Below are 20,556 nucleotides of genomic sequence, written 5' to 3'. Positions count from 1 at the left end.
GAATTATTACTGTAATCTGTGTACTGTGATTAAGATACAGTAGTAATTCAAGCCAGTAGCAAAAAGTAAAAATAAAAAAAAAATCGCTTACCCTTTCCTTGGTATCGCCGACTGCTGGCTTATTTTTATGGCCTCATGTAATTTTTCTTTATGCACACAGGTGCCCCAAAGCAGGTTACCAGTTACAAAGCGTCATTCCTTTAACCACCTCTTCAAGTTTAAACTCGAGCATTTGTTCACAGTGTCCATTCTACGTGAGAGTGTATACAGCTAGCTTGGTCAAAAAGCCATCGCCATATTCCCCCTTCAGATCGGGGTTTGCTGGAAGTGTCTAGAATGTAGTAGGAAAAACGAAGGCCTATACTTTAAATGCTGTCCGTTTCCTTACGTTGTTCTGGGCCCGTATTCCGAGTTTGCGTCGTTATCGAAAGTGTCGCTATCTCCCCGACCTCGAGTCAGCTGATTGGTGGAAACGCCGAAACATGATGTTGACACCTTTTCCGGTTCCGTAGTGGCAACACCCGGTTGCCGCGTTTTGGCCAATCAGATGACTCGAGGTCACTTGAGATAGCGACACTTGGATAACGACGCAGACTCGGAATACGGGCCCTCTGTCCACTGAGAACTGTGTGTCACGGATCACCGGAGAACGCTCAGGCCGAAAGCATGAACTAGACGCAACCCGTACCCACAGGAACACACATTTAACGCACACAAACAGACGCTAACTCGCAAACAAAATTAACAAGAAGTAACGCAACCTACAAAGGCTAATGATAGACGCGATGCTTCACACTAAGAGACAGCGTTCCGTTTTCGAGCTTACAGTTAGAAGCTGGTGACGCGTTTCGTGGGTCCAGGCAATGGCGTCGGCGTCGAGGTAGTGTTCGGCTTGCAAGTAGCTGGTCTTGTTGGCCGCAACGGGCGACCTGCCGTTGACGCGTCGGCTGAAGCAACGTTGGCGTTCGTGGCGGCGTTCAGGTGAACCTCCTGGGCGATGCACGTGGACGGTGGTACGAGCTTTAGAGGTGCCCCCTGGACGTAGCAGGTGGCTGAGTAGTCGCTCAATCCCCGGAATCGGTTTGAGAACAGCAGGGAGCCTACGGTGCAGTGCCGTAGAACATGAGTGCACGGTCCAGCAGCCGGCGTTGCTCACTCCCAGCCAAGACGTTCCTCACCTCCCGGAGCCTCCGCTTCTCTGGCTTCCACCCCCTTGCCTCTCCTTATCGCGCCTTTGTATAACCTCCGCGTTGATACACGTCAGCCTTATCATCGCCTTCATCGTCTTCTATTCACCAATCAGCGCTTGCCATGTCACAGCCTACTTCTTCATCTTCTTAATCCATCATTTGTCCACGTAATCCTTTTAGCCGTCGCCGTCTTCTTTGGTTTTGTAAAAAGCCTGTGTATTTGGCCTCATACATGAAGCAGTGTAACGATACCATTATTTTACTTCTCTATAAACCATTACGAAAATTAAGTTTTTGTCCTCCAAGAAATGAGACAGATACTGTGCTTTCCTTTCATCACAAATCTACTTACTGACAAAAGTATTTACAAAATTTGCGGAAGGAAAAGGTGGTGTTAAAGATAGCCTGAGTGTCCAGCAAATTTTTTTTTCTAATGCTATTCTTCACGTGGACTGTGTTGATCTTACAGGACGCGAACACGACTATGTACCTCAGAGGCAGAGCTTTTCAAGAGCAGCCTTCTCTGTTGAGGACACCACTGGTGCCTGTTCTACATAATAAAGCAAGCGTTTATTTCGGGCTGATGATTTTGTTTGGTATGGTTTATAGGTATTATAGTTCCAAAGAAACTCTGGCTATGGGGGATGCCTTGGTTAAGAATTGCAAAAATTTACACCACCTTGTTTTTTTTTTATCATGAAGTGATATCACACAGTAGATGGATGCCTTGCTTATTTTTGCCTCCATTGGCAATCAGTAAGGTCGAGGTGTTTATCTTGTTACTCTGATTGTGCTAGCTATGGTACTCTAAGTTAGGTGAGACGATGCTGTTTGTTTTGGAGAGCTATATTTCTTGATGTGTCTTTTGCATATGAAACATGTTGAGAGCACCTTGGAACAACCGCAAGTAGCAGTGTTATAGTCATGAAGTAGTAACCCTTCGAAGCAACTCGACACTTTATTCTGCAAGGTAATTAGTGTTGTGCTGTAAACAGACTCAAGCTCCAGGCATAGTGATTTATATCCCAGCAACATGTTTTTGCTTTGTGACCTAAACTCTGGCATGACTTTCAACTATGGGTTCGTGATTACTTGACAAAATCAAAGAAATAAAAAAGACTGTCTTGCCGTACAGGACGGAATACAGAATACTTCTGCCTTCTGTTGTCGACTTGACATTTGCAAGCAGTCTTCCTCATTTCGCTGTTGCTGTGGCTGCATAAGCTTTATCAGCTCCGCCCCTCCCCTGGGCCATATACCTTACAGTTTAAGAAACATGCCTGTTACGGTCAAGTGGTATTAATAGGTTCCCCTCAAGGAGCGTGTTGCTTTCCTCGGTGTAACAGTATACAACTTTTTGCGTTCGAGGCTCTTTGTCGGTGCTGCAATATCTGCGAACAATGCTGCATTTCGGCTGAGAAAGCGAAGGTGTGCAGCCGTGGTTTAGGTCACTGTGCCCCCAGCAGTCCAGTCTGCTTCCACTACATATCCCCCCCCCCCGCTTTCAGAATCAGTATACCCATCTTATATTGGTCTCTAGAGGGCGTAGAGAAGCTGCATTGTTGGAGTTACTACTTCACATAGCAGGCCTGCACAACAGAGCATTAAGTAATTGCCACACTGTGCATATATTTCTCTGCAGAATGCGTGGTCAAATTATGTCTGCAGGTGTAATAGTGAAATGTTTTGGGCAGAAACGTTTAGGTTAGTAGTTCAATTCTATTTCGCGTCATTTCTATCATTGCTGCTGTAGCATGTGTAATGGATCTGAGGTTATACTGATCTCATCACACAAGAACTAGCATTGCTGATATTGGTACGGGCTTTGACGGCTCAAACCCATCACCAGCTTGACCAACTGCGTCATGATGACCTTGACTGTTTCAGTGTGTTGTGCTCAGTGCCTGCGGTCATTTAAATCTTCGCAAAGGGGGCTTGTGATTTCTGAAAATATGGGAATGAATTTCTCGGAAAAGATAATAATCTCAAAATATTTGTTTTTTGTTATTGTTGTTTTCTAATTGCAGTGCCATGGATACAATGGCTTTCATTTTTACTGGGTCCAGAGCAATTCCATCAGATGAAAATTGGTACCCAGTGTATGCTATGCAAGTGCAGCGGGAGTTACTCCTAGTCACAGCCTTTGAATGTTAGCTGGACGGACGTTCATCACTTCCCAAGGTTGCTTACATGTCTTGCCGTCCTTTCGGATGGCCCAAGGATGCTACTGAAATAGGGCTGAGCAGTTACTGTGCTGGTAAAAAGCTGTCGTTGGTTTGCTGGAACAGTTAAATAGCTGGTCTAAGACCAACAAGAAGTGAAATATTAAAAGTTACCGTCCTGATTAAAAAGGTGAATGTCTCGTTCTTGATTACAGTAAAGGCTGCTCGGTTGAAATACCCTTTGTTTGGCTGGCATTTTGTTTGCCACATCTACATTTGTGCACGGTAGGATCAGTATTTGCTATGCTGTCAAAAATTGTGAAGAGTTAATGTGATGAAAGTCTGTTTCCACATGTGGACTACTTTTTGTCACTGGTGCTTTTGAATTAATCAAGAACATTTGGCAACCAATGAATTTGCTGGTAATTGAGGGCTTTCAATTGGTTCAAAAGCTGGAGCAACCCCTTTTGCCACATTATCAGTAGGTCAAACCAGTTGGACTGGGTGAATGGTACCTTATCCTTAGAGGCACATTCACTACTCGTCCTTGAAAAGCGCACATACAGTTTGTTGAGGCACTGTTGCTCATAGTATGCTATCACTCGGCTTGTCAGTGATCAGGCGTGCAAGCTTGAAAGTTGGTAAGGCACAAAAAGTATTTTTTTTAGAGTGGCATTGTCCAGCAGCCGGCCATGAACTACAGAAAAATGCATGACTACAAGCATGCACTTGGATGGGCTGATTACACAACATTTTTGTTCACAAGTACATTTTGTTCATTCTTATGGTGTTGCAGCACACTGCAGTGTGTGCAGCTGCAGTTCTTTTATTTGTTTCTTCATCTTGAGGATTCCAAGTTCCCTTTTACGTTCCTTTAGCTGGACGTATTGCTCTTCCAGCTGCTTCCTTTGCTTCTCTAGCTCCACTTTTTGCTTTTCAACCTCGATATTTAACTTCTCGAGCTCAAGCTTCTCAAACATTTGCTTTGCTGCCCGGCCTCGTTGCGTCTTGTAGTGTTCCTGGAGGCGCAGTATTCAGATGGCATGCTGGTCACTCAGAATTTCAGTTTTGACTTCATTTTCGTCTGAGACTTTTCTTCAGAAGGACCATTCCCTCCCTTGCAGGTGTGGCATTGTCACCATTGGCTACTGATGCAGCAAAGGTACAGCCAGCAGCAGCTCCAGAATCAAGTGGAGTGTTGGTGCAGCCTGTCGCAACTGTGTTTGATATTCAATCTTGCTGCACAGCATCATAAGTGATCTTATTCGCTTCTGAAGCTGCTCCAGGTTACCCAATTTCACTAGCAGTGGGAGCTGGTGGCTGCAACTCATCAGCAGTGCTGGCAGGTTCCCAGTCGTTAGCTGTCATGTACAAAAGACAACATGTGTGCAATAAGATAAACTCAAGCTAGCACTACTTTTTTGCATATGGCTGCAATATTTGAATTTTTTTATGTTTCACATGGCAGTTCTGCACAACAGAGCAATAAATAATTGCCGCACTGTGCATGCAATTGTCTTCGGAACCTGTCATTTCATGAAAAATATGCTGTAAACAAATAAAGCATGCAACCCCAGCAAGAATGGTGGAATGGCTACACTGCAACAACGTGAAGGCTGCAATAAAGTCATCGACAAAGCTATCATTTACCTGTCCTCACTATTGTCTTTTTTGGGCTCACATTGTTATTGAGCAGCTATCCTGTATGTCCGCCAGTGGTGCACACTCGAAAACTGGAAACGTTTCTACTGATGTAAGGTGTGCAAAGCAGCTGGCCCAAAAGACCGAGGCCATAAAGGAGCACCAAAATTTGAAAAGCACGGAAAAGTGACTGCTCTTGACGACCTTTGCATACACCTTTAATAGTAGTTATACCGGTGAGTACATGGTGAAAGGTTTGGCATTGCAAACAGACATGAGAAAATGCAGTTCATTGGTAAACTGCATGCTGTCAGCAATATGAGAAGTCCATATTAAAGGAAATGCTTCCTTATTGACCAAGCACATTACAGATTCAAAGCACCTGACCAGCATAGTCGAAATCCGTGTCATTAGGCCCATCGATCATTGGTTGCATTAGCTTCACGACAGACAGGCTTTCGACGTGGGGCTGCATTTCTCTGGCATCACTGTCGAATTCATTATCTATTGTGGTCGCCATGTGACCAGCGATCACTCCCACTAGGAGACTAGGGGGGGGGGGGGGGGGGTGTCCCGGTGGCGGATGCTGATCCTCCTCATAAACAGTAATGAAGTGTTTTTAGCATGAAATGAAACATACACCGCGCTACGCCGCTACCACTTTTTTACACTGAGTACAAACTTGTTTTCCCGAACCAGTCCCATGCAACACAGTACCCCGTGCTACTGCTGCTTCATAACTCTGCTTCTAGTACATATATGAAATTAGCAGCATCGGCCAGTAAAGGCTGGTTGTTCCCTGCACTCGACACTGCTCGAGAACTGTTTGCACAAATAATGCAGCCTGCATGTGCAGTCAGATCAAGATGAGATGTGGACGCGAATGTTCACTTATTTACTTTGCAACATAAAACGAATGCGTACCATCGCCCTCAAACGACTCGAGCGTTCAAATGCGTGGCTGGGACTGCCAATAGTTCCACTCAGTTCAAGGCAGTTCTGTATGTTGAACACAAGATAAATATATGTTGTTCGCACGTTTCGATCCGACTGCATGCTCGTAATAGTGAAGAAACAAGATAGCATACGTCGCGCAAGCGTTATTCAGCGCATACTTGCTCTACTATTCACATAAACATGCACTGCAGCACTTGGTATTTACTACCAGTTTACGCTTATTGCACACCCAGTTGTCGCGAACTCATGTAGAGAACACAGAATATGCAGAGGAGCAAACAATTTTGCAGTCTAGCAAAATTTCAACGTGCACTTACCGGTCTTGTGGCGTTTCCGCTTTTCTTTTTCCACGTTTGCTTTCATTCAACCAGCATTCAAGCTCAGCAGTTGTCATATACAGTGTTGCCACCCACAAACATATTTCACCCAAAAGAAGCTGGAAATGCTATTTGCAACGCCCGTTGCAGCACTTTTAGCATTTATGCATTTATGTGTGCTAAGTAAGATAAATAGTTTTATTGCTGTATAGTGCGCGTTATTGTAATGAAATGTTTGTTAATCTCGATCACAGCGATCTCTGTGTCATGGCATTTGAGCGCGTACTTGACGTGATGGAGCACGTCGGCGTGAACGTCTATGAAACGCGCCTGCCGACTTGGGCGTTTTGAAGTCGGCTTGGTGCTCCATGTCGTTTTGCCGAAGTCAAGTCCGAGCACGTTTCAAGTTACATCTCTGAATTCGGGGGTAAGTTTCCCTAATGAGCATAATCATGCATTGCTTCCTATTCTGAGGATTGCGACACCTTAGAACGTTTCTACCAGTTTTTTAAATTAATCTTTTTTTCAAATTTCTTCAAGTACACTGATTTCATTACGTTGTTATCGCATCTGACACATTAATTTATCACTTGAACCACAAATTACCATGGTACAATTTGCTTCATCAGCCCCCGATTATTTCTCACACGCGGTGTTGGCAGCTACTAATACTGCTACTACTATTCTTACTATTACTATTACGACGTTGGCGGCTTTTCGAGCGAATGAGCTGTATAACTATCGCTTACAAAGTTGTCTATTTACCGTTTTTACAGGTAAGGAGGAAAGCAAGGACGTCACCTTTCCTCTTCTCAGTTGCTACCATGGCAGCCGAGCGACAATATGCCAGCGCCCATATGATGAACCTCTATAGAATGGTCGCTAATAGCATCAAACTGGATTCCAAAGAAAAGAGCATTATAGGGGCGACAGAAAGCGGGCCGTTGGAGGATATTGATTTTTCGGGGATCATATGGATGTAGCTCCCACAGGTCCGAGTTACTGGAGAGATATGGGACGGGCATTTGCCATGCTGTGGTTGTAGTCCTTATCATGATGATGAGAATTATAAAGATGAAAACATTACGGCCTCTCCCATAATCGGGAGTAGGTTTAAGCGTTAGGGGCTTAGCCCTTTGTCGGTAGGGGCGAGCAGTCGTCTGCTTTGGCGTATACCGCGCAAAGCGATCGCTTTTCGAAAGACATCTATATACCTCTTCTTTCGTCAGTGTCCATTGCTTTGATTAAGCAGTTGTGTCGCTGACGGCACTGAAAAGCACAGCAATGTTGAAGCGTATTCGGCCACGACGCGACGCAGGTCTGACAAGCGTGTATACACCCGGTTACCATAAGCTGACTATGCAGAACAGTGAAAGACTGAGTGTATGGGACCGTGACGCCATTCTTGGGGTACGGTGTGGACACCGTCGTACCACATAGCGCCCTTTTCACCCTGAAGTGTCGGAGAACTCGTCACGTTAAATCTCGTTAGGCGTCCGGATAATCACGCTTCGGCTCCCAGATTAAGGCAAATCGGTTCCTGGAGTTTTGCTCTCAGTTTTAGCTCGACGTGATCGCACGGGCAGCGAAAACTGGAGCTTAAACCATTTCAAGCTTCATACCTTAATACAATCTGGAGTCAATGCACCTGTCCGTACCTCAGAAAGAGCCCCGTTTCATGTGATACCACTGCTCTTTTAGCGACAGTCATACCAATCGGAATCATCGGTTGGATACCGTAATACCCGCATAGGTGACCTCCGACAGATATTTGTCGGCGATTCGGGGAGTTCCATCCGTTACTTATTTGTGCCAAGTACGGAAATATTCATAAAGGGCTGTACTAAGTCAAGAATTGTACACGCTTTGAGAAAACAGACACATCTATCCACCTAGCCACTTGCAAAAGCATAGTCACAAGCACCATAACCGAATTCGTCTATAATCAATTTCAGAAAGCGACAAGCTGGAAATCCGTAGACAAAGCCCTTTCAGGCGACGCTACATATAGACAGGCGATAAACGAGCCGACATTTTGAAGTGGCTAGGAACACCCTAGATAGCAAGTTTAAGCAATGGAACAGTGCTGGCCGCCGTAGAAGCTCCCACACAAGAATTAAACGGTTCCTTAGTGGCTTGCTCACCAAAGCAATGCGTAATGCGACAAAATGAGAACATATATCTAGACTAAATGATTCCTTCTGCTGCACACACGAAGCCTTGCTTATTGGTGGGGTTATTGGGCCTAATGCAGAGGTATTACAAAGGCACAGGTGTGAAGGAATCTTGACACAGCAGTAGCTTGTTGTATTTTTGTTGAACTAACACATTTTATACACTAGCTACTATGGTATGTCTTAGACCCACACGTTAGAGTTACACTCAGCCGAGCGACGCTTCCCAAGTTCAGCAGCGTCTGCCATCATTGTATTAAAATTTACACGGATATTTTCGTTCATCTGCACGGTTTATTACAGCTGCAAAATAACTCGCAGCGAGAGTTTAGAAGCTGTTTCGACTGGTCATCACTTTTTCAAAAAGGTGATGTGTACCTGCTTTATACTACCGCCCTTCCCTCCACCCTTCCCAAAGCCGGCTGGTGTTTCCAAGAATTCACTCTATGGTACATCACTGTTATTTCTACTGGGACCATTTTGATTCTAGCATGGGTAATGAACAAGAGAGTCAAATTTGCACTGAGAATCGCGTTAGTAGTTGCGTTATGTTTAGCCATAAAACAAACAAAAAGTGGAGTAGGGTACGTCGATAATGTCAGCTATAGAATATAGCTTAAAATTGGCTCCCCCCTCTCTCTTTATTCCCCGCCCGCATGGAGCATTCTTCGTAAGATATTCACAAGAAATATTGTCGCAAAAAGCATCACCCAGCAATTGGTTCAGTTCTGACCGCAAGAAAGAATAACACGGGCGACCAAATATTTGTCCAAAGTTATGTTGTAAATGGATGAGGCCACTTCAAGAGCCCTAGATCACGCGAATTGCGTTCTCATTTGAGAGAGCTCTAAGCGAAAGGATAAACCCCAGCCAACGTCTAAGCTTTGTCCAAAAGTGAAAAAAAAAAAAGAATATTTTCGCAATTTACTGGTGTGTCTTCTGAAGCGTTTGTTTTTTAATAAATACTGAACCGCGACGTTGACTGTCAGTCTTGATTATCGTTGCAGGTCTTGGTTCGCTTGCAAAACAAAGCTCAATGCAAATTTCCCATTGATCGAAAACAGCACGTTTTCAATGGTGGATAAAATCTCATGTTTATCGAAAGAAATGAGTAATCTGGGTAGAAAATTGGTCTATATCGATTACCACAAAAGTTTCACTGCATTAGTTCTAAGAGGACTTCGAGCTCCTGAGAAGATACGCGACGCGGTCACATTTCACGCCGTATATATTCGTTACATCTCTTAGTCATACTGTCGGCAGCAGGGCCGGGACTCGCCAAAGACTACACGATGCGCTGAAGTGTCTTGGGTCATCTAGTTTTAGGGCACACACTCGAGTTTGGGTTCACCGTTCTTCGGAGTGTTTTTTAGTCCATCATGGTAAAATAACGATGCAAAAATGCACACAGTAGCAAGCATCAGCTTGGGGCGATCTTCGCTAGCGACACTTCGTAAATATTGGGGGCCCTTTCAAGCGCACTTGAGCTTCGAGAGCGCGGCCACGCGCTTGAGTATTCATTCTTGGGCTAGCTCCTCGTAAGTCTCTGGAAGGGTCCATTACGGTGTAATTGAAATGTATATACCTGCTAGAACACGTTGGGTAGAGCGCACGATCTCGGACCCGAAGTAGGAAGATCTACCTCTACACGCTGAGGTGTTAAATTGTCGGCTCGCTTACGAAAGTGCACATCCAACTTAGGGAGGCGTCATGGAAACGCGCATCGAGTCATAAGCTTTCGCTAAGCTCGATTATCCTTGTAGTTCTTATACCATGTGGTATCCAGCAGTCGGTCGCGGACCAGGCACCTCCCATAGCCCAGACGGGCACCAAACCGCTAATAAGGAATCCATGGAACACACTGCACAAAACCCCTTCATTGTTATATCCCTATCCGTTCTTATTTCTTTTTTATTGACCGTGTAATACCGCCATCACGCACTTCTCTCACTAATCTCAGGCCCGTGCACCAAACAGTCGACGTTGAGCTGCCGTATGAGCATTTTCGTCCTCTCGCTTTAAATACGGAACACTTAGTAGAATTGCCTTCTATTCCCATTTTCTGTAGTATATGCAACGTTATCAACAACGTGCTAGCTAAAACATTAGTTGTGGTTTAGCTCTGGTTAAACCCATAGCTGAATAGCGAAAACAACGGCGGAAGCTTCTTTTATCTCCTACATTAATCCCTTTGACGCCCGATAAGGTGCTACATTATTAGGAACATTTAAGCTCATCCTTTAGGTGCAGGACGCGAGAGCGAATGCTACCAGCCCACATATAAAGTCACGCTTTAACCAAGCCGTATGGACGTGCCTCTGTGTCGTAGGGGAAACGAGAATGCAAACGGTTATGGCAGGCTGATTTTGATATCCGGAACGATGAACGGAGCGACCCGAGTTGGCAGCTCCTGCCCGTAGCATGGGGTAACGTAAATTCAAATGTCATAGCAGGCTGGGTTTTGTTAGGATAAACGTCTTGGAGAATCCAAGACGTAGCTGCGGCCACCTGAGGTCTTGAAAACCTACCACAGTGTAGCTTTCGCTACAATATTCAGCTCGGTGCAGTTGAAGGCCTAGTTCATTACAAACTCCAACGTCGACATCCCAGCTGTGAGCTTGAGATAGGGAGCATGCTTCTAGCAGGAGATAGTTGTCAGGCGAAACTGCCAGGAGCCAGATGTTCGATGGTTTCCGTGACATTACGGGACCCCTTCACATGTCCGAGTTGAGATGAGCTGGCGTCATCCCTTAGATGGGAGGGCGGAACGGGAATGAGTTATTCGGGATTGTTGAAAATCGATTCAGCCGCGCTTTCGCGAAACCAAAAAAGCACAATGGTAAGGCGCCAAAGGTGGTTTTTGTGTTTATCTCAAGGGCAGTTACAGATAATGGGGTAGCTCGCGACTTCATGCTAATAAGTGTGCCACAATACGGGCCACAGATTTTTCTAAACGAATTACATAATACGGGTTAGCAAAAGAGGGTCCCTATAGGGAGCGCAGACGGGAACCGTTAACACTATGTTATCGTTCACTGAAGGGCGGAGGGAAAGTGTCCCTGATACATATTGATACATATGGCATATTTAACAAATAGGCTTTATATGATGGAGACGCGACGCACTATGTTATACAGAAATTGAGAAGCATAGACAATTAAACCAATTCAAAATCGATTTTCACAATAGCCATCATGTCCCATGGGGAGATCCACTTTTATGGCATCGTGTAGGAATCTGCACTGCTGGGAAGGCACCACATGCGACTGCAAGGTACCGTCTTAGGTTCACAAACACCTCGGCTACTCCGCCAGCGCTTGTACAGAAAGCGATTTCAAATGCAGCAAAATATTACGACGTATTCTTCCTAGAAACGAAATGGTAGCCCAAACTGTAATTTGGGTAAAGGTACCCATGATTTATATCTCATATCGATTCCGCTCTGCCTAATAGTTATTTACTGCTGGAACGTTCGCTTCGCTCACGGGGTACCCTTTATCACTTTCTCCGTAGCCGTCCGCAAGTTTTCTTCTGCGCTTTTGTCGAAATGTGTTCCAAAGGCCGAATCGAAGCGTTGCAACCCATACTTCATTGCTTGCACGAAGTTACTGCGTTCTCAATTCTCCTTCCACACTCTTCCCCTGCATTCGACTACACATCGCTTTGTTGCTATATGGGTCATCTCCGGAGTTCTGTTTCCACACCAAGCGCCTACTCTCATCTTTCATTGTTCGAGACGCCACGGTTTGCGGGATTCCAGTAGCATCCAGGATAGATCGCGCAGCTCGCCTCTTTCGCAGCACGTGTGCCCCTGAAACCGCCAGACAGCGGGCAATGATATGGTGCTTTTTCTCTAAAATGTGAAAGCTATCGACCTGGGATCCGGCAAAATCATTCTTTTATGAACCCGTGCGACCAAGTATCGCTTGTGCGCTCAGAAGAGGCAGAAAAAAAAAGCTTTACGCGCTATTGGGTCCTTGGGCTTTCAGGCGATATTGCATGCACTGCTTGTTGTGCGTTTATAGCTTATTGATGCTTCAAATTCAATAAAGCTTTTTCACGGACTGGTTAAGTTTATTCTAGCTTTTCAACTTTGTGTGGGTGGTTAGGTGAGTGAGTGAGTGAGTGAGTGAGTGAGTGAGTGAGTGAGTGAGTGAGTGAGTGAGTGAGTGAGTGAGTGAGTGAGTGAGTGAGTGAGTGAGTGAGTGAGTGAGTGAGTATGGGTGGGTGGTAAGTGCGTGGTGAGTGAGTAGGTATGAGGTTAGACGGACGGACGGACGGACGGATGGACGGACGGACGGACGGACGGACGGACGGACGGACGGACGGACGGACGGACGGACGGACAGATGGATGGATGGATGGATGGATGGATGGATGGATGGATGGATGGATGGATGGATGGATGGATGGATGGATGGATGGATGGATGGACGGACGGACGGACGGACGGACGGACGGACGGACGGACGGACGGACGGACGGACGGACGGACGGACAAACGGACGGGCGGGCGGGCGGGCGGGCGAGCGGGCGGGCGGCCAAAATTGTTTTTTGTTTTGAGGGCGGCCAAAATTGATTTTACTGATAGTCAGCTTCGCCCCCTTACAACCCTCTAGTATTGTGTAGCAGAGTAAGAATGGTCGCATGAAGATCTGTTCACGCAACATGTGCCGCCTTGCCTGGTTTTTGCACGTAGAGCAAAGAATAACCCGATAAACGATATTTTGGTTTTATTCAGGTTTTCAAGGGAGGATATCCACCGCATAAAACAGCCGCTCCTTATGATAAAACATAAAAAGTACATCAAAAATAGTAGGTTTCGTAGAACAAAAAATGGTTGCAGGAACTAACACCATGACAACAACATGCCTAACATGACTTGACAAGAGGGAAAGAGAGAGAGAGACTATATAACGCTTTAACTATCGCACTTGGGGGGTTAAAACCATTAGCAAATTCAGGGCCGTAAGCAGGACGACGCGATATCAGGTTTTGAAAATAAGAAAGAATAATTTTTGTAAACCGCAGGACAGCGAGAAATTCGAGTGTATTTTTGTTCCCATACGAGAGCTAAATTTAGTGCTAGAGACGCGCAGTAACATTAGTGCAGACGCGACGGCCACTGATAGCGTGTCGGAGTTACTGCGACCTTTCGAACGGCCTACTCTAATGTGACGCATCACACACTTTGTTTCACCCCGGGCATCTGAACAGTAAGTTACGGGCTAGAAATGACTGGCCTTTCTCTTGCACAAAGTTGCGAAGCTAAAGAATGCACACGACATTGGTGCAATGCTGCTTCGAGAGCGAACTGAGTTCCGTAGCCATTGCACACGCGATCACCGGACGTCGCCTCTGTACCAAGCTTCCTACGCTCAGGCCCGTTTTCTTACCGGAAAATCGTCAAGTTTGTTAGCTTTGCATAGGTATAGAACGCGAGTTTTCCTTCGTTTTAAAGATTTATATGCTGCCGTCTTGTTCGCAGCTTTGATCTCCCCCTTGGGTCCAACTACCCAACTGCGACAATTAAAATGAAAAGTAGTGACCTTTTATTCATATAGTTCTATTAATAATGTTTCGCAAGAAAGGTTTGTACGCCAGGCCTGAGAGTTGGCGCCTGCATGTTTTCCTACAAGCCTCTCGCGAGTGCTAATTTTTCTTCAAGGTTTACTACCACAATTAACAGTTAAAACGATGCCTTCTTTCACAGCCATCATTCATATCACTTCGTCGCCATTCATATCTCATCGCCATGAAGTAAGCATACATACTGTCTTACAAATGCATATTTCAACTCATTATTAAATCAATTATTACTAATGTTTCCTTAATTGCATTCCCTCATTAATTTCAAATAATTTACACCGAGGACAGACAGTGACTGGTATCAGCTTCCCTTCTTGGTTGCCCTATTTCTAACACGTGTTTATGTAACACTTCCATTGAAACCCATGTGACTGGCTAATATACATTGTTATCTGATTTGATCTTGCATTCTGTGTAAGCTTAGTCTTTTGTGTCTTTGTTGTATTACATTTTGTTTCTTGTTTGCTGCGTTGTGAATGATTTTGTTCCACTCCCTTCCTTAACGCCGCAAGTGGGCCTTGAAAGGCTTGTAATATATTAATCACCAAAAAAGACAGTGGGTTTAGTAATTGAATGTGTAATTAAGAATTCCGGATCAAATTGTGTCGGCCAACGCAGAGAGTTTGTTCCAGCAAATACAGTCTTGCTATTTAGAGCTCATTGTCGCCAGGAATATTTGAAAGCGTTCGCTGAAAGACCCCGCATATTTGGCAGCACAGATCTATAAATTGAGACACCTTCCCCTGCCTTGTTGCCATTCAATCCCATAATTATTCATATCTTCCTACAACGAGGTGACCACCTTGGCAAAGCTGTGACCGGTGGAAGAACCATTCGGTTGGAATTGCCTTGACGCAGGATGTCTCCTGTTTTTAACGCTGCTTCGTAATCGCGTTGTTTCATGTTCTCTCCACTTTCGCCTCGCGTCCTTGCTGAATAAAGCGAAATATGACAAAGGTGAAGCTCCTTTAAAAACACCCCAACTTCAGACGAAACCAAGAAATTATGAGCGAAGGTTAGAGGAAATTGCTCAACTTCAACGGTCGCTGCTTTACCATGTTGCGTTTTGGCGCACATGTAAATACCCACTAAAGAATTTCCCTCCGCTAGGCGCCAGCATTCGTACACTGTGTACATGATCAGTATTCTAGTCGAGATCAATGCTAGCCTAAAATATATGCGACGCTTCGGCATTTTTGCTGCTCTGTAACAAAAAACTTGCCGTTAAAGTGTTGCCATATTTTCCATTCCTTTGTTTTTGCCTGAGGCTCATTTCAACCTATAAGTGCAGCTCTAGGGGTAGATGGCAGACAAGCAAGCTGATAAATAAATTATTGATACCACTGCACTTTCAGGGAACACGTGGGCGCCAAGTACGGTTCCCTGTAAGGCTTAGAAGGTCATCACAGAAGGTCATCAGCGCAGCGCGCAAAGACATCATCACATTTGCTGATCATCCTTATGCGTTTCATGAATTTAAAGCTCTAGGTGAAAGTTTGTTTACCAAGAAAGACAGGGAATACATTAACTTGCCCTTCTCACTCAGAAGAGCTTGCGTCTTTATTATTCATCCGCATATCTTGGAGAAGTTTTCAAAGAAGCGCATGTCTTAAATATCTGCCGTTCGAGGGCATTAGTGTTATTCTTAAACTGAATAACCCGATCCTATACAAACCAAACCGTGTGCTGTTGCACGCCGCTACGTTTATTCAGTCTCTTATGCAGCAGCGTCTTTTATTAACATACGATCGACAGCAAGAGGTCGGTATTTTATACAGAATTGCGGGTTTTCATGAGCCAAACTTGTGCAAGTTTATTATGTGGGACATAAAATTTTGCTATACTCCGACAAGAAAGGCACCGAAAGAAAGAGCATGAAGACACGTGGCTGCAACATAAGTTGTCTTTACAGGAAAGTGACTTTTTATAGACGATAAATGTCAGACGAAAAGAGAATAGAAGAAACATGAGGTGCACTGAAACCGAAGCAGAACAGCCCTGGAAATAGCGAATCAACGAAAGCCACGTGCCGACGAAGTGGTAGCAAGCCAGCTGCTATACCTGCTTGCTTAATTGTTTTTTGTCACTCAGACTTGTAGGTGGGTTGATGGTGTCCATGTCACCGTTACCTGGGGATGCGCTAGATTATGTCATTTGTCTGCCTTCAAGTTTAAGCTGGGGATATCGGGATGCTGAGCGTTTCAAAAAAGTTATTTTTGCAACGAGGGACTAAATTTAAACTAAAACAGAGCAATCGGTTCGTTATTGCAACATCCTTAGAAGGGCAAGCGAGTAGACAGAGAAAGCACTGGAGGAGCTAGCGCTTTCCCTGTCCATTTGTTTGTTGTGGCATGGTTTTCAGGCTAAGTTACCACCGTAATAAAAAGCAATGCCACAATGTAACTTTGACACATTATTCGCTCTGCATTACATCTGCTAACTTTGGATAAACACTCACATCTTGCAGTTATGCAATTCGTTTAACCGACCAGCTACCCACAAATTGCCCTCTTAGTTGACTAAATCCTGCCCTCTACCATTTTGCACGAAAAGTACGATCATTCTCTTGTACTCATATTGCTCATACCACTGCTACCGACCGAGAATCATTGGTGTTCAGAACTGCCTTGGATGACCATAGGTATCTCAATGCCGAGGCAATCCTTGTAACAGCGGTGGAAGGGGAATTGCACAAAAGGTTCCGTATCTCGAGGGATACATGTCTCTATTGTTGACACTAGGCGCCAGTCAAGCCAAGATGCGCCAAAGCTCGGGGATCGAAGAACTTTTGTTTTGTTTCACAGGACTGATTAATTAACGATATTTAGTTATGTAACACTGATAATTTGAATGCTATACAATCCTCACGCAGCCTGTTTGTCGTCGACTGCATTATTCACAGAGATTCCGCTACCATATCTGATTCTTTTTCTACATTGGCGTTTTCTATTTTGGCGCATATTGATTGAGTGGGAGATAGTCCACGCAGATTACAATCCAGCGATTTCCATCCACGGACTTCGGAAACGGACCTACGACGTCAATGCCTACTTGATCAAACGCAGTTGTCGGGGTCTTCACAGGGGGCAGCAAGCCAGACGGAGTTGCAGTTGGACGTTTGTGGCGTTGACATTGCTTGCAACTGGCAACGTATTGTTCAATCGTCGAGCGCATTCTGAGCCAGTAAAATCTTTCTTGAGCACGGTGGAGTATTCGAACTGATCCCAAATGCCCAGAAATTGAATCATCATGCATAACACGCAATACGTCCGTGCACAGCGTCTTGGGAACTACGAGTAGGTATCGCTGACCGACAGGCGAATCTCTTTTTCCATAGGAGGCCATCACGCACACAAAAACGGCTTGTAGGTGCACTGACTTTGGCGGCGGCAGAGAGAGGCTGCAGACTGCTATCATTTTGCTGTTCCGTTTTGAAAACATTCGTGTCGGGGAACGCTGGCTCGAGGGTCGATATATAATTGTCGAAATCGTCACTGTCAGGTCCAGTCGTGGCCATTGGCATCCTAGACAGACAATCTGTGTCTGCATGACGCCTCCCGCTTTTGTGCACCACGGCAAAGTCATATTCCTGTAACCGGTGGGCCCAGCGTGCGAGGCGACCACATGGGTCTCGAAGGTTCCGCAGCCAACAGAGTGAATGATGGTCAGTTCCGATAGTAAACGACCGTCCGTACAAATATGAACGGAAATTCTGCACAGCGAAAACTACAGCCAGGCATTCCTGTTCGGTGACTGTGTAGTTTCGCTCCGGCTTGCTCAGAGTACGACTTGCGTACGCGATAACATGCTCTCGTTCATCGTGCCGTTGGACAAGGACTGCCCCGAGACCGATTCACTAGCGTCCATGGGAACGTTTGTCACTGCAGCAGGATCAAAGTGACGTAGGATGGGTTTCGATATTAAAAGAAACTTCATTTGAAGAAATGACGCGTCGCAGTCTGGTGTTCAGTCAAAAGTGGAGTTTTTGTTGAGAAGGCACGTCAATGGGTAAGCAACGTCAGCGAAGCAATGTATAAAGCGTCTAAAATACGAACACAACCATAGAAAACTGCCCAACTCCTTCACTGTCTGTGGGGTTTTAAAAGACTCAACAGCGGCAGTTTTCTGGGGATCCGGCATTACACCATCAGCAGTGACAAGGTGTCCTAGCACCAGCACTTGGCGCTCTCCAAAGCGGCACTTTTTCGAGTTTAGAATTAGGGCGGCGTTGTGCAGACAATTCAAGACGCGTACTAGACGGTCATTGTGTTCTTGGGAGGATTTCCCAAATATGACGACATCGTCCAGATAGCAAAGACAAATGTCCCATTTTTAGCCGCACAAAACTGCATCCATAAAGCGTTCAAATGTGGCTGGCGCATTACACAGCCCGAATGGCATAACATTAAACTCATAAAGGCCATCTGGCGTTACAAAGGCTGTTTTTGTCTTATCCGCAGGGTACATTGGAATTTGCCAGTAGCCAGATCTGAGATCAAGACAAGAAAAATAGGACGCACCAGAGAGGCAGTCGAGGGCATCGTCTATTCGAGGAAGAGGATAGACGTCCTTTTTCGTAACAGAATTTACACTCCCATAATCGACGCAGAATCGCCACGAACCGTCTTTCTTGCGTACAAGAATAACAGGGGCAGCCCAGGGGCTAGATGACTCCTGTACTACCTTCTTCCGTAGCATGTCCTCCACTTGCTCATGAATGACTTTGCGCTCAGATGGGGACACGAGATATGGTTTTTGACGAATGGGACGAGCCGAACCAGTGTCGATAGTATGATGGGTCCGATGTGCAGGGCGAGAGGTCGGTCCATCTGTTTGAGAAAAGTAAAACGTAGGCGAAAAGGGTAGAAGAATATCCACAAGAGTACGGCGTTGAGGTGAGCTGAGATCGGCGCTGATCATGCGGAAGATCGAAGTTTCATTAGCAGGCAGAGGTACGGTGGCACTCGTAGCATCTGTGACCAAAGCAACGATGTGGGGCGCATCGGGTCCACTGGAGGCAAGCTTCAATCCCGTTGGTAAAACTACGGGCTCGGACGATGGATTGATTGTCCATAATGAAGCACTACCATGATGCACGGAGATCATACAGTGAGGGATAATAACATTTTTCTTCAGGCATGCTGAGTGAACAGGGTGCACCACGGCCTGAAATGAAACCTGGTCAAGAAGTGGAGAGGACACGGGACGAACATGGCAGACAAAGGTGGAACTACTATGTCTTCGGTAATACTAAAAACTGTTTCTTTGCGGCCACTTTCAAAAAGAGTCGGCAGATGCGAGCCGTCAAAATGGACCTCTTGACTTCGGCAGTCCACGGTAGCGCCACAAAACTCCAAGAAGTCCATTCCTAAAATGATGACATGCGTAGAGTTGGGTAAGACTACGAATTCGGCTTGAAAAATTGCACCACTCACAGGCATTTGCGCACTACACACACACAGTGGCCGCAACGCCTCTCCACTCACACCACAAAACGTTGAAGCACGGTCCTATTCTAACATCACTTTGCGTTCCAACAAGCGCCTAAACTGATTACTCATCACAGACACAGTCGCACCCGTATCTACCAAAGCTAATGAATACACACCATCAATGAACACACGAATTTTGTTTTTGAGCATTATAGTTGGAGGGATGTTGGCACATAGCACATTTCCAGCGGCTTCACCTCCATTGGTCGCGCTGGTTAGTTTTCCTGCTGAGGCGACATGGAGCGCCGTGGCGGTGATGGAGAACGACGCGCACGGAAGGCGGGTGGTGGAGTAACACTTCTATCAGATGCAGGGGAGTGGTCGCGTAGATTCTGGTTATGGATGTTGCGGTAATACCCACGCTGAGTATTTGATTGTTGAAAAACGGGACTGTATTGCCGATTGTTGGGTACTGTTGGAAGCGCCGGACGGTTGTAGCGAGGTGGGAACCTACTACGGCAGTATCTGACGATGTGACCTTCGACGCCCCAGCGGTAGCATACCGGCGGGGAAGGTAGAAAATGCTTTTGTGGAAGAGCAGGGAACCGCTGGGCGCGTCGTAGGTCTGGCTGAATGCTCATACTTCTCAGGAATCCTGGTAGATCGAATGGAAGATCTATGTGCACTTGAGGCGGCGTCTCACCTTGGAGCGTCAGGCATCGACGCCTTCCGGTTGGCCCAAATGCATAGGAGGATAGTCAATAGAAGCTGCAACTTCAGGAGCTTGTGGGAAAGGCTGCACTGCAATCGCTTGTGGTGAAGCCGGCCGTCTAGATACCCTCTGGACATATTCCGTCATATACACGCTGGATGTTTAAATACTTAGTCATTTTTATCATTCGCCGGATTGAAAAACAAAAAAAAAAAAGCGAAACTGTACTAGCAATAAGCTACCTAACTGAGTCTTTTGTTGCGGTGAATATTCAGTTATATGTGAAATAATATAAAATTCAGGTTCGTTTATCACCCATAACTCGTGGTTTGCTTCTCAGACTTGAAGCTGAGCCCTTGTGATACCATTTCATTTCTTAATC

The 20,556-nt window shown here is 45.6% G+C and overlaps 1 pseudogene; it reads right to left on the bottom strand.

The window, feature by feature from the left end:
- Nucleotides 1–828: 828 nt before the first annotated feature.
- The window catches only part of LOC146200371 (uncharacterized), a 71,868-nt pseudogene continuing 52,140 nt past the window's right edge, over nucleotides 829–20,556 (bottom strand).

This window comes from Amblyomma maculatum, chromosome 2 (genome assembly GCF_055883805.1).
Source record: "Amblyomma maculatum isolate TAMU_Amacu chromosome 2, ASM5588380v1, whole genome shotgun sequence".
Taxonomy (NCBI): Eukaryota; Metazoa; Arthropoda; class Arachnida; order Ixodida; family Ixodidae; genus Amblyomma; species Amblyomma maculatum.
The sequence above is the reverse complement of the archived record's forward strand: the minus strand, read 5'-3'. Positions and strand labels throughout refer to the sequence as shown.